We start from the raw sequence: 12,313 nt of genomic DNA on the forward strand, positions 1-12,313 counted from the left end.
ATGCAGTTAAAATTATTCAGTGACAGAAGAAGTAACATGTTTACAACTGGGCCTCTCCCAATATGGATTAAATTCCAGACGGAAAGGACCTTATATTGTAATGGATTGTTTATTTTCTGAAAAGGGAGGGAGAACAACATTGGGTGCATATAATTCAGATTAAACTGCAAATAAGAATGGAAGACCAACTAGATTTGAATCTTCAAAACTTTTCTGTTTGGAAATATTTTTGAGAAAAAGATTTGGAAAAGAATTGGCACTGTAGAGTATTTGCAGGACCTTCATTCAGCATCACGTTTACTTATCATTATTATAAATGTCATTGGAAACATAAGATGTCAGGACAAAGCTACCTAGCAGCAGCATTTGCATAATGATATCACTGTGGACAGGTTGTCATTCTGGCATCTTTGTGGTTTGCTGCCATTCTAGATGAGGTCATCGTTTTGTTTATTGCAGTAACACGCATGTATGCTGAGGTAAAGTGTCTACATTCCAGAATATCAGCTTCATAGAATGGCTTCTAATGAATACATCATTTTAATTAATTTATATCTATATATAAAGGTATCAAGAGGGGAAATACGTTAGAATATACTAAATATGTCTCCTGTATTGTCAAATGTCATATGTTCTGGACTATTTATCTTCTGTTTCATGCTAGATATCTTGACTGTCATAAACTTACTGTTATTATTACTACTATATTAACTGGCCAAGCATTGAATAATTGGTCAAGCCTTATCTGAAGTAATAAAATTATATGGGAACTGTAGTCCTTTGGAGCCATCTTACAACAAAGCCATGGAGCTTATTAAGCAAAGAAAGAAGATGCCGAACTTCAGTGTAATTTAGTAGCAGCCCCCAGGTTATATTGTCTTTTCAATGATTCAGAGGAACCACAAGCTGCTAATTTTTTATTTAAATTATCCTCTACCTATTACGGATGAGCTTTTTCCAGAGCATGATTAATCCCCTCCCTCCTGCAATTATGGATGGCAGATATAAAGGAAACCTGTAGCGCTTAGCCAATGCCCTTGTGCACCTGAAATCTAGAACATGTTTTTCTAAGGTGTAAATTCCATGCAGAACCGTTCTCTCAATTAATTCAGCCTCTAATGGAAAGACTGCTTGATTACCCCAATCAGTGTGATCTAGAAGTTGAAATCACCTTAGCCACAAGACTACATCATACCCAGATTTATTAACAGATGTACACCATGCATTAAATTGTTATAATGTTATTATATTTTTGGATTGTACTCAGGTTGTTTTAACTCTTGTTGTAGTGGTCTTGGTCTATAATAAAGAAATTATGATTATTACTACTTTGGAGCCATCAGATGCAACAAGGCACTATACACAGCCAGCATCCTGTCTCAACACTTCTGGAACTCAAACCTACCTTGGTCATCTAGACTTTGAGTTGGGTAGGTGTGCATAATATCTGAATATATGAGTGAGAGGAGCTTTTATTTTAGGAAGTAAGCAATGCAAGTTGCAACCTGTATTTGTTCCTATGTATCTGAATTTCTAGGTAAAAAGCACAACTAGTAGTACTAGAGGTGTTTTACTGCCCCCAGAGCAACAGGGTAAATAGCAGCTTCTGAGTTAGAATGCAAGCACAGGCAAGAAAGTATTAAGTCCCACTTCCCCATTATTGCAATATTGTAAATGATTAATGCTTCTGTTTTAAAGCCTACTGAGGCCCTACAGAAGTGAAAAGTAATTACAGGTAGGCCTCGTTTAGTGACTGCCTTGTTTATTGACTGTTCACAGTTACAATGGTGAAGAAGAAGTAACTTTATGACCAATCCATGCATTTATGACTTTTGCAGGTCCGTAAAGCAAAGGAAAGCTGAAGTAAGATCATAAGCACAGTTGTGGTTTCACTTAGTGACCACTTCACTTGACAACCAGGTTGCTAGTCCTAATTATGGTCACTAAACAAGGATTACCTGTATTGTATTACAAGTCTAACCCATCTTCAGCAGTCATGTGAATATATCCCTCCAACTGAGGCGAACATGTCATGCATATGATGAAATAGACTATAGTTCACAAAGCCAAAGTGTTGTATGGAATCTTGTTGTAGTCTTCTGAGGATAGCTCCAGCCTCTCCTTCTTGTTTTTGCTATGACGAGGAATATGAATACGAAAATAGTTGCCATTCAGAGTTTTCCAAAAGCTTTCTTTAAAAATGCAGTTATTCCGTAGAGAATTCAAGTTTTATCTCAATTCCCAGCTCCTTGTAGCAATTTTGTAATACGTCTTAAGCTGGTGAACTAACTCCATAATAATTTCCATGTATATTTTGGTATTTTGAAATCCCCTCCTAGAGTGATAATGAACAAACAGCCATGGGGCTATATCACCATATGTGTAACATTAACATGAACGATGCTCAGTCAGGAAGAAAGAAATCAAGATTGCTCAATTCTGAGTAGTGTAAATAATATGAATTTATTCTGGCTGAAATTTATTATTTCTAACATTTTTTTCCAGGCTCAAAATGTTTACAAGCAATCTGTGAAGTGAAGAGAATCATCTGACCTTAAAATACTAAAGGGCTTTGTGGATCAGAGAATTGGAAAGGATTGTGGTATATTTAGTCTGATCACTTGCTCCCAATCAGTACAGCCAATATCCAGTTGCTTGGGCCAAAGATAGTTTGATTTGGAGAAAGCAGCTTCCTGTGTTTTAATTAGAATCTGTTGGAGTTATAAACAATAATTAAACATCTTCATATATGAGATCTTTCTTCTTTCCATCTTTCTTCTGACTCTATATATGTAATTTACAATATATATAAACTGTAATTAGTTTAAATATATAACAATCTATTTAAATTATCTAATAAAAATAAAAACACATAAATAGAAATGTACAAACTAATTTGTGTGTGTGTTTTTATAGGCACACAAATCAAAACTGAATCAGTTCTGGTATTAAATGGTAAACTGAACCTCTATTACCCTGAAGGACTCTAATGGAAGAATTTTAATCAAACAGAAACTAAATCAAAATTGAGCTACAGTGATTATCAATGTTATTTCTGGATGGGACGAATACTTTGATGCACCATCATTGTTCACATTTGCAATGACTCTAAAACAGACAGCAAAGCACTTTTAAAGGATGCAGCTGAAAAATCACAAATGATTATCCCAACTATACAAGCTTCTGAATAAAAGCAAAGCACTATTTAGTATTTATCCTGTAAAATTGTTGCAGCTGCTATAAAAAGTCAGTCTTACAGTGCCACTTACAGGATAGCTATATTAACTGCAAGCAAACCACAATTTTAGAAGGCAGCCTAATATAAAGGCCAGGGCAGGAGTCAAGATGACATGTAACCAAAACATGAATGACTAAGTCTGGGTGGCTCAATGTTACAGTTGGTGTATTAGTTTAGATGAGGAAACACACTCCTCACCACAGTTGTCACCTGCAAATCCAGTGATAGCTGCTGGACAGTCCCACACTATGAACCTGCTGTTTCTCAGGGAGTGTGCAAATCCATCCAATATAGGCTTTAGCTCAGTCTCTGAGTCCAGCTTTCTGTTTACAAAAGTACCTCTGTCTCACACAAACTGATTTCAGTTTATTCCCTATTGTCCAACCAATCCCTGAGTTTAAGCAAAATTTAAAGATGCTGTTTGCTTCCTTGGAATTAGATGTAAAGAGTAATAAAGCTAAGTGCCATCAACGTATCGACAGCACCCCATTCCACAGCTCCAAATGACTGTACCAGCAGTTTCATGTAGACGTTAAATAGCATTGGGGACACCACAGATCAATGACCTAGGTGCTGCACGTTCCTTAGCACCACCTTCTGAGTACATCCCAATAGGAAGGACTGGAACCACTGCAAAACAGTCCCCTAAATTTTCAACCTTCCCAGACAGCTTAGAAGTATACCATGGCTGATGAAGAATTAAAGCCATCAAGAGATCCAGGAGAAGAAGGAAGGTTACATTTCCCCTTATCTAGTTACTAGCATAAGAAACCACCAGAGAGGGGTTTTTCAGTAAAGGCTGCATAACTTATTCCTTTAAGCAAATAGGAATTTGCGCTACCCTCATCAAATATTGATCGTCTCCTGTAACCATGGGGCCAGTCCTGATTCTGACTGATTTTAATCAGGAGGAACAAGGATCAAGCAAAAAGATGGTAGCCCTCATCTCTCCATATACTTGATATACAAGCTGAAAATAATCCATATGAACGGAACAAGCTGTTTCCTGCCCCAAGTCAAGGCGAATCCTTGACAATCAACCTTGTCTGCAATAAATGATGAAAATTGCTCACAGAGAACTTTCAGTTGTTCCATCTTGCCTCCCCCAACATCATGATAAGGAGTTGCTGCACAGAACAGAAAAGTGTCAATGGTCTCTTCTGTGCAGATGCACTGGGGGCAGAGAAGGAAGCCCCCTTTGCTACATCTACCGCCACAATGTAAGATTGCAAAGGAGCCTGATAAAGTGTTGCATACCATAACAAACCAATTCATCCTAACAGTTCGTCCACTTGTATTCTACCTCTCCACTAATTAACGATACTACTACTAATAGATAAATAGGACATTTAAAAAAAAAAAATGCATTCCGGTGCCAGATCAGACCCTTTTAACTGGCTTTCCGCTCCTATAGAATTTTATAATAACCACCAGTCTAAAAGTGATCATGACAATGGTGTTACAACCAGACCTCCATTTCAGATCACTATTCCAGGCAAACATAGTATTAAATGGAGTGCTGCATATGTGGGGCCAGATACCAGTTAAGACAAAGCCATGGTTATCATTGCAGAGGTGAAATACTGAGCCACACCTATCCAGGTAACGGCTACATGGAGGATGTTGAAGTCCTCCAGAACAAATAATCTAGAGTAGTCTAGTTCCACATGAAAGATCACTTTGAGGAACAGGCACTGTTGTACAGGACCCCTACACAGTCCTAGCTACTAAGATGCAGCAGCAAACACTCAAAATTGGCAGACCATCAGATGCAGCTTCTGGTCAATGAGAAGGAATTCCTCGACTATACCTACTCCCCCTCCCTGCCCTTGAGCCCTAGCATGACAGAGTAAAGTGGTAGACAGGGCTGGAAATACTAATTCCCCCCTCCTCTCTCAACCAGGTCTCTTTGATATATTCCTTTGATAGTAATCCCCCCCCCCAGAAAAAAATCTTTACTCCCAGGGAGTAACATTTCTATACAGAGAGGCTCCACTAGACACATTTTCGACAGTCCTGATCCTAGAAAGAGAGCTAGCAAAGATAGTTGATAGCTTTACAGCTTTTTTTCCCAACTGGTGCTGGAGTCAGGAGGCCTCTAAGTCTAGATGATGATGATGATGCCCAACACAATAATTGCACAATGCAATATGTGACAAGGTATGCTAGTTTATTCAGCTAGAGTTTAACATAAATTAAACATAAGAATAGGTCCTCAGACTTGGAAAATGTTTGGTTTTCCAAGGATAAAGAGGAATTTGAAACTGGTAGACATTTCTTGACCAAGGCAAGGAAGAGGGAAGCTGGTTGTCCCATGGCAAACGACTGTTTATTCCTTTGCTGCTTCTTTCCAAACTTACTGTATATAAAAAGTTCAGAGCGAGCTTTTTACTTGTTCTAAGGGCCACTTCCTAGAATGAGGCACAAGGGAAAATGCATTTCCCTATGTACTTTTCATTATAACATATGGATCATGAGAATGTTAGATCAGGCCCAACCTCTATCAAGTCCACCATTCTGTGTTACACAGTAGTTGACCAGATTCATATAGGGAACTCACCAGCAGGATATAACAATAGCCCACTTCTACTGCTGTTCCTGAGCAACTGGCATTAATTTATAGTTCTTTCAATGTAATATCAAACTATCAAGTCAGTAATCAATTATAGTGTCACCCTCTATACAGCTAGGTAGCATCCTTTTGGAATTTTTTTAAATTGGTGGCCATTACTACATCTGATGTCACTGAATTCTTTAGTTCATTTAATTCCTGCTCAGGGCTGGGGGCTGGACTAGATGTTCTCCAAGACCCTTTCCAATCCTTACATTCTATGATCCACTGATTATGATTGTATCAATAGGATTGTACAATGCTCTAAAGTTTAGAGTGAATCACCCTATCAAAGTAGATTCATATAAAGAAGTCAGTGACTGGTTTTGAAGCATTGCATTGAATAAGGAGTCTGTAAAGCTCTATAATTGTATTTTCACTTCCATATAGAAAACATTGTTAGAACCTAAGTACAGTAGTATTACAGGCTCTCTGATCTTGAAAGCTGACAGTTTTGATGCCATTTGATTTCTCATTTTCCCAGCTTTAAATAACCATATTCTGTTTCCACACCAGTTTGACTTTTTAAAAAGTTTGCATGAGAAAAGTTTATATGTGATTTTTTTAGGATATACTATCCCAAGTTGCATAAACCTTCATTTTGCATATACACAGTCACAATGTTTTGTTATGGCTGTTCAATATAGAATTCTACTATATTAGGTCTAAGTAAATATACTATTATTATTATCATAGTACTTTATTGAACAAATGAGTATATGGAACATTTCCAAATAAACAATAAATAATACAATAATCTTCCTAAATGAAAAGATATTATTTATATGCCCAGATCCTTTTGATTCTGAAAAATTAATTATTTTATCACTGTAAGCATTTTACTGAAATATTAAAGAAATAAAAAAAATCTTCTTCAGGATTTTAAAGAAAGAGTTTATGTAGGATGTGCTTATAACTAAGTGCAGCACAAAGCTTATGCAGGGACTTTTGTCCTACACAGATAACACAAGGTTTATTAAGGGGACATACATACTCCTCAGTGTTTATAAGTAGATGGCAGTTGTAATCAAGTGTAATTAAGGCAGCAGTAATTATTCTTCTGACTTCTGCCAGTTGCTTCAAGATGATTTTACATTTCTGGTCTTTCCACCCCAGTTCCTCCTAAAGCAACATTGACTTCTGCTGATCATGAAATGCAAAGAATACTATGAGCCAGGTACTGCTGTCTTTCCTTTTCCAGCTGACCAACTAGGAAGTGCAAAAACTGTTAGCTGTACTGCATTTAAAAGCCCCTATTCTTTGTGATACTGAGATGATAGCATTATCAATCATTTTGAAACTGCTGTGACCATGCTTACTTGTTGCTTAACTTAGATGTTGGAGGTGGGGGGCTGAATTCTAATCAGTGCACACAGAAAGAGATAAATTTCAGGAACAGGACACTGAACTACTACGTGAGAGAGAAAGTCCAGTAGATGGAGTGAGGCAAGGGCTTCTTCCAGTAGAAAAATGGAACACCCCCCCCCCAAGATCTGTAGAGCCACAGCAATTAGAAGAAAATACCAATTTTGCTATGATTTCCAATAAACCAAAGCAGAATCAGAAATACATCTATTCAGCTCATAAAAATAACACTAATGAGAGAGTTTTGTGAGATCAATCAGCTCATCAGCCAATCACAAAGTGGTGCAAACCATGAATATGTAAGTATCTTCTAGTAGCATTCAAATGAATTCTGCTAGCAGAGGACACACTCGTGCAGTTTAACAGGGGCATTGCCTGATCAGCTAGTTACAAACTGAAATGGAGCTTATGCAAGAGTGTGTCACACTCGTTTTATCCTGATTTTACCTTTGCCCTTTTCATGCAGCTGCTCCAGGCTACTTAAAAGTATCAGAAAGAAAATGTTAATCAATCACACTTTGCTTTTAAATTCCCCTGGCCTCTACTGAGATTGTAATAAATTTCACACTTCTGCTTTTCTCTGCAATCAATTGAAGGAAAAATCTGAAATGTTACAAAGTGACATTTGACATATAGATGAAAAAAAATGTCTAGGTTTCATCAGTCCTTTCAAAAAGCATTCAGTTCTAGGGAAGGACTCTTAGAATTGGATGATATTCATATGAAGATAATTGTAGGCAGTGGATTAGATCCAAGTAGCTCTTCCATGAACAGCTCAACAGCAACCAAACAAACAAAAAAAACCCAGGTTTTCAAATATTCTATGAGAAAAGTTTTACAGGTTTGTTTCTAGTGACATACAGAAGAAGCCATTCCAAGCATTACAGCAGAAGTTCATGGAGATGCCAAGTAGAAAGCATAATCACAGGGCACAATTTAAGGTGCTGGTGTTTGAAGTTTAATAGGTTCTGAACCACTTAAGGCCTGATTATCTAAGGGGCCACCCCTCCCCTATTATGAACCTGTCCAGCCATCAAGAACTACAGGGAGGCCTTTCTGAAAATGCCACTGCTTGCAGAGGCCCATCTTTCCTAATGCACAAAAGGGCTATTTCATGCCTTCCTCCCATGCTATGAAGTAGTGTTATAATTTATCCAATAGTAGCAATAGCAGTTTTGTTGCAGTCATAGTTCAGTTATTATGAAAACCAATACAAATATCCAGAAGAAAGTATATACATTTATGTACAAAAGATAAAAACGATAAGAGAGTAAAATTCACCAGGAATTTATTTATTTATTTAGTTAGTTAGTTAGTTAGTTAGTTAGTTATTCAATTTATATAGCCACCCATCTCAGACCAGTGACTCTGGGCAGCTAACAATAATAGAAACAAACACTTAAAACAACACAGAAAATTAAATAAAAATATAAATATAGCCAAGAGATCTTTAAAAACCGTCGGTATCAGCACAACCATGAAATGGGGCCCTTCGCGCACTTGGGGCCCCAGGCCCGGGCATAAAGCCAAGTCTTCAAGGCCTTCCAAAAAGCCCAAAGGGTCGGGGCCATCCTAATCTCAGGAGGGAGGATGTTCCAGAGGGCAGGCATCACAGCAGAAAAGGCACATCTACTGGTCCCTGCCAGCCAACAAGTTAAACTAAATGGTTTTTTTCTGTGATATAGGTACATGTGTAATGGTGGCAGTTAAAAGGCCAAGGCCATAAGTCTCCAGACAGCTCTGCAGCAATAGCACAGGAACTAGCTACTTTTCTAGATGGGGGGAGGTGATCCCAAGTCTTTTCACTCCCATGGCCCAAACAGCAGTTTATGGAGGGTGACTCTGAACAGGAAAATGAGACAGGCATACTTTGGAATGTCCTTTTTTTAACTAAATCCCACTGCTTCTGTAAAAGGGAGAGACCAAGAAATTCCTCCTTTGGATATATTATTAAAATTACTTTGTTATTACTGCATGATTTTCAGTGCATACTTTAACATATTTTTACTTTTAGAACTGTTCTTTTGATCTTTATTTTGCAACCAGAAATGACAGATTTCATCTCTTAACAGATGACAGGTCTGCAATAATATAAAATGTTCTCCTTGGCTGAAAGTATATTACCAGAGATCTTTTTAAAGATCTCTTGGCTGTATTTATATTTTTATTTAATTTTCTGTGTTGTTTTAAATGTTTGTCCAGAGATTCTGGTCAACTAGAATATTTGTGGATGAAACTTTTTGAGTCAGTGAATTTTTTTAGGTTTTGTACAATGATTTCTTCCATTTCTAACCCTCTGATTTTTCTGACACAACCATCCATTAAGGTGGGAAAGACGGGTTGCTACACAGAGGATTTTGATCAGCAGGACAAAGACCTCTCTGCTTGGCAGCACCCCAAATTCCTAAAGTTCTTCGCAAACTAGACAGGAAAGATAGTCAGTCTTCAGTACTAGTCTGCTGGGTATTAGGGGAAGCTCTTGAAACAGTGTTTCAAAAGTGGATCCACAAAGGCTTAAAAGAAAAGATTCAGGCCTTATCTGTTTTAGGATACAGAGTCTTGAAAGGGTGAAAGAGAGTGCTGCTAAGCATATGCAGAATGTCCCGCATGTCCCTTCAGTTCCACACATACACAGCCGATCGCGGAAAAAAATATTTCCAGGGCAGGTTCAGGTGAAATGATGTTTATTTTCCAAGGGTGACGCTCCCACACAACCAGCTTGTACCAGTCCGGTGACACCTTCATGCCGCGCTAAAGCACCTCGGCTGAAACCGCTGGCAATATACCGAGGCTTCCTTCACGCGGCTTTTGCTGTAGCCCCTGACCTTCGTTCTACCCTCCTCTGCCTGCAGCGGGGAGGCTTTCGCGATTTAGGTAAAATTAGGGAGAGGGGACGAGGCTTAGGACTTCACTAGCCCCCCTCCAAATTAAAACCTTCCCTCCCCAGTCATTCTAATGGAGGAAATCTTCACCTGTTGAATGCCATCCGCGTCACTGTTCGAGGCGCCGAAAATGAGCTCCAATCAACCTGTCACTTCGTTCCCTTCCCTGCTTCCGCGCCCTCCCCTTCCTTTCCTTCCCCGTGGGGGCGGTTCACTCGCCTCTACCCCGCCCTCCCTCGCCTCCTTTGCCTTGCCCGCGTTGCCATTTGCTCGCAAGCCGCTGAATTTCTTCCGGCGGGCTTCGGCGGGGGTTCGTGTGATTTGACGGGAGGGCTCGGCGAGGAATCGACGCTGACGCGCGGGAGTCACCGGCGGAGCGGGGCGCACAGGGGGCGCCGTGAGTACCCTCAACCGAGAGCGCGTGCCCTCTTCCCGGTCCCGCTGCCTGTCTTAGCCTCACCCCACCAGCAGCAGCCAGCCGATTGAAGGAGAAGGGTGCCCCCACCGTCCATCCCCTACGCGATGCACCGAATTTCTGGGGAGGGAGAGAGAGAAAAGGGGGCAAGGATAGAGTTCTACGCCTCCGGGACTAATTTGGAGTTTATCATATAGCGATCTATAATAAGAATAAAAACGTCGCCTCTAGGCTCATATGTGCATCCTGTGCCCCGAGGTTATGTCTGCCTCGAACACTCTTCTCTCCCTACCCCAAAATGAAGGCCAGGAGGAGGAGAAGAAGGGGGACGTTTCTTCTGAGCCGGGGTATTAAATGGCGCAGGATGTTCCGAGATCCCTAGCCGTCTCCCCTCTCCACTGGGGTCCCGTTGCCTTCTCTGGTAAATAGCCCCCCGCCCCATGGTGAAATTAGAAGAATTAACATAGAAAGAGAGGAAATGTTAGGGAAAGGTGAATTTGGAGGCTATTCAGTTTCATCTTTATGGTTTTGTGTTAAACAAATGCAAGAGATGAGATTCTTGAACGAGGACATTCCGAAAAACGTGCAGAGTTGAATCGATCTGTATGCCTGTGCGTTTGTGTGCGTTTAAAATCCCACAATGGCCACACCATCAGAATGAAAAGAGGGCAGAGTCGTTTGCCCAGGAACCCTAGAAAATGAAATATAAGAGCCATAAAAGAGGTTTTCTCTACCAAGTACAGCAGCTGATAAGAGAAAGGGACACTGCAGAGGACAGAACTGAAGGGGCTGGAAGCTGCTGTGCTGGCAGCATCTTAACATCTGGAAATGCCTTCAGCCTGGAATGATGAAATATCTCTCTAAGTTACACGCTAAAGATGGCTGCTCTGATGAGGAGGCTGCCTCAGCAATAGGCATTGTCCACAGGCTGTAGTCTGTTGCTAGGTTACATCAGGGTTTGTCTTCCCCCCTCCCCAACATACACATGAACATAAATGCATCTTGTTGATGTTTCTGATCCCCAATTTCCACTGGTGCATATGCTTCTCCTGATGCATTGTGGGAAAGTTACAGAAAAATCTGCTGATGCAGTTAAATGGCAGAACAAGCAGATTTCAATGAAAATGAAATGACAACATTCTCCCCACCAAACACGCACACATGCACCCTTGTTTGAGTGATGTGTTGTGCCATTCCTATCTCTCACCTATTACCTGGGCTCTGAACTGAGACTGAAGTGTCTGAGATTACACACAGAACAGTTTTGTTCTGTTGATACACAGGAAACCTAGCAATCACATCTTCAGAACTCTGAATGACACTTTCCCCCAAAATATTGTAAGGCTGGCAGGGCTGGGAGGGTTTTCTTAAAGAAAGCAGATAGCGTTGGGGCTTTCAGTGAACCTCCAGTGGAAACTGTTGCATGTCCCTCATTATCCTTGTAACAAAATATTCCATGTAACGTTTCTAGTATTACTGAATCCATTATCTGTGTCATAATGGCCAGAACTATTCACATTAGTAGGTTAAAAGTGTTTGCATCCTTGTTCATTTTTCTCCTTTGTGGTTACCCCAGAATTCATTATTGTTTTTTTTTATCTGCGCTCAGTCGTTACTGACTCTGCAGTGACTGCTGGACGAGTCTTTGCGGTTTTCAAGGCAAGGTGTTTCAGAAGTGGTTTGCCAGTGCCTCCTTCCTAGAGCAGAGCCCAGCTGGCGAGTGCAGGAGGCGGGGTTTCCGTTGCTTTGCGCCCTTTTTGGGCGCCCGTGGTTTTTTTTTTTTTTTGCTCTTATCAGCAACT

The 12,313-nt window shown here is 40.1% G+C and overlaps 1 protein-coding gene across 2 annotated transcripts in view; it reads left to right on the plus strand.

The window, feature by feature from the left end:
* The first annotated feature begins 10,333 nt into the window (after positions 1 to 10,333).
* Positions 10,334 to 12,313, plus strand: part of SFXN1 (sideroflexin 1) — a 38,455-nt gene continuing 36,475 nt past the window's right edge. Inside the window, exon 1 of one of the 2 annotated variants that reach the window (XM_007433476.4) lies at positions 10,334 to 10,493. The gene's annotated coding sequence lies outside the window, so the exon portion shown is untranslated. Of the gene's footprint in view, positions 10,494 to 10,545; positions 10,933 to 12,313 lie in introns of those variants that run through there. The other variant, XM_088133686.1, reaches the window with a different exon arrangement.

This window comes from Python bivittatus, unplaced genomic scaffold (genome assembly GCF_059951505.1).
Source record: "Python bivittatus isolate LINGU-HERP-01145 unplaced genomic scaffold, Pbiv_v1 ctg000080_np1212, whole genome shotgun sequence".
Classification (NCBI taxonomy): domain Eukaryota; kingdom Metazoa; phylum Chordata; class Lepidosauria; order Squamata; family Pythonidae; genus Python; species Python bivittatus.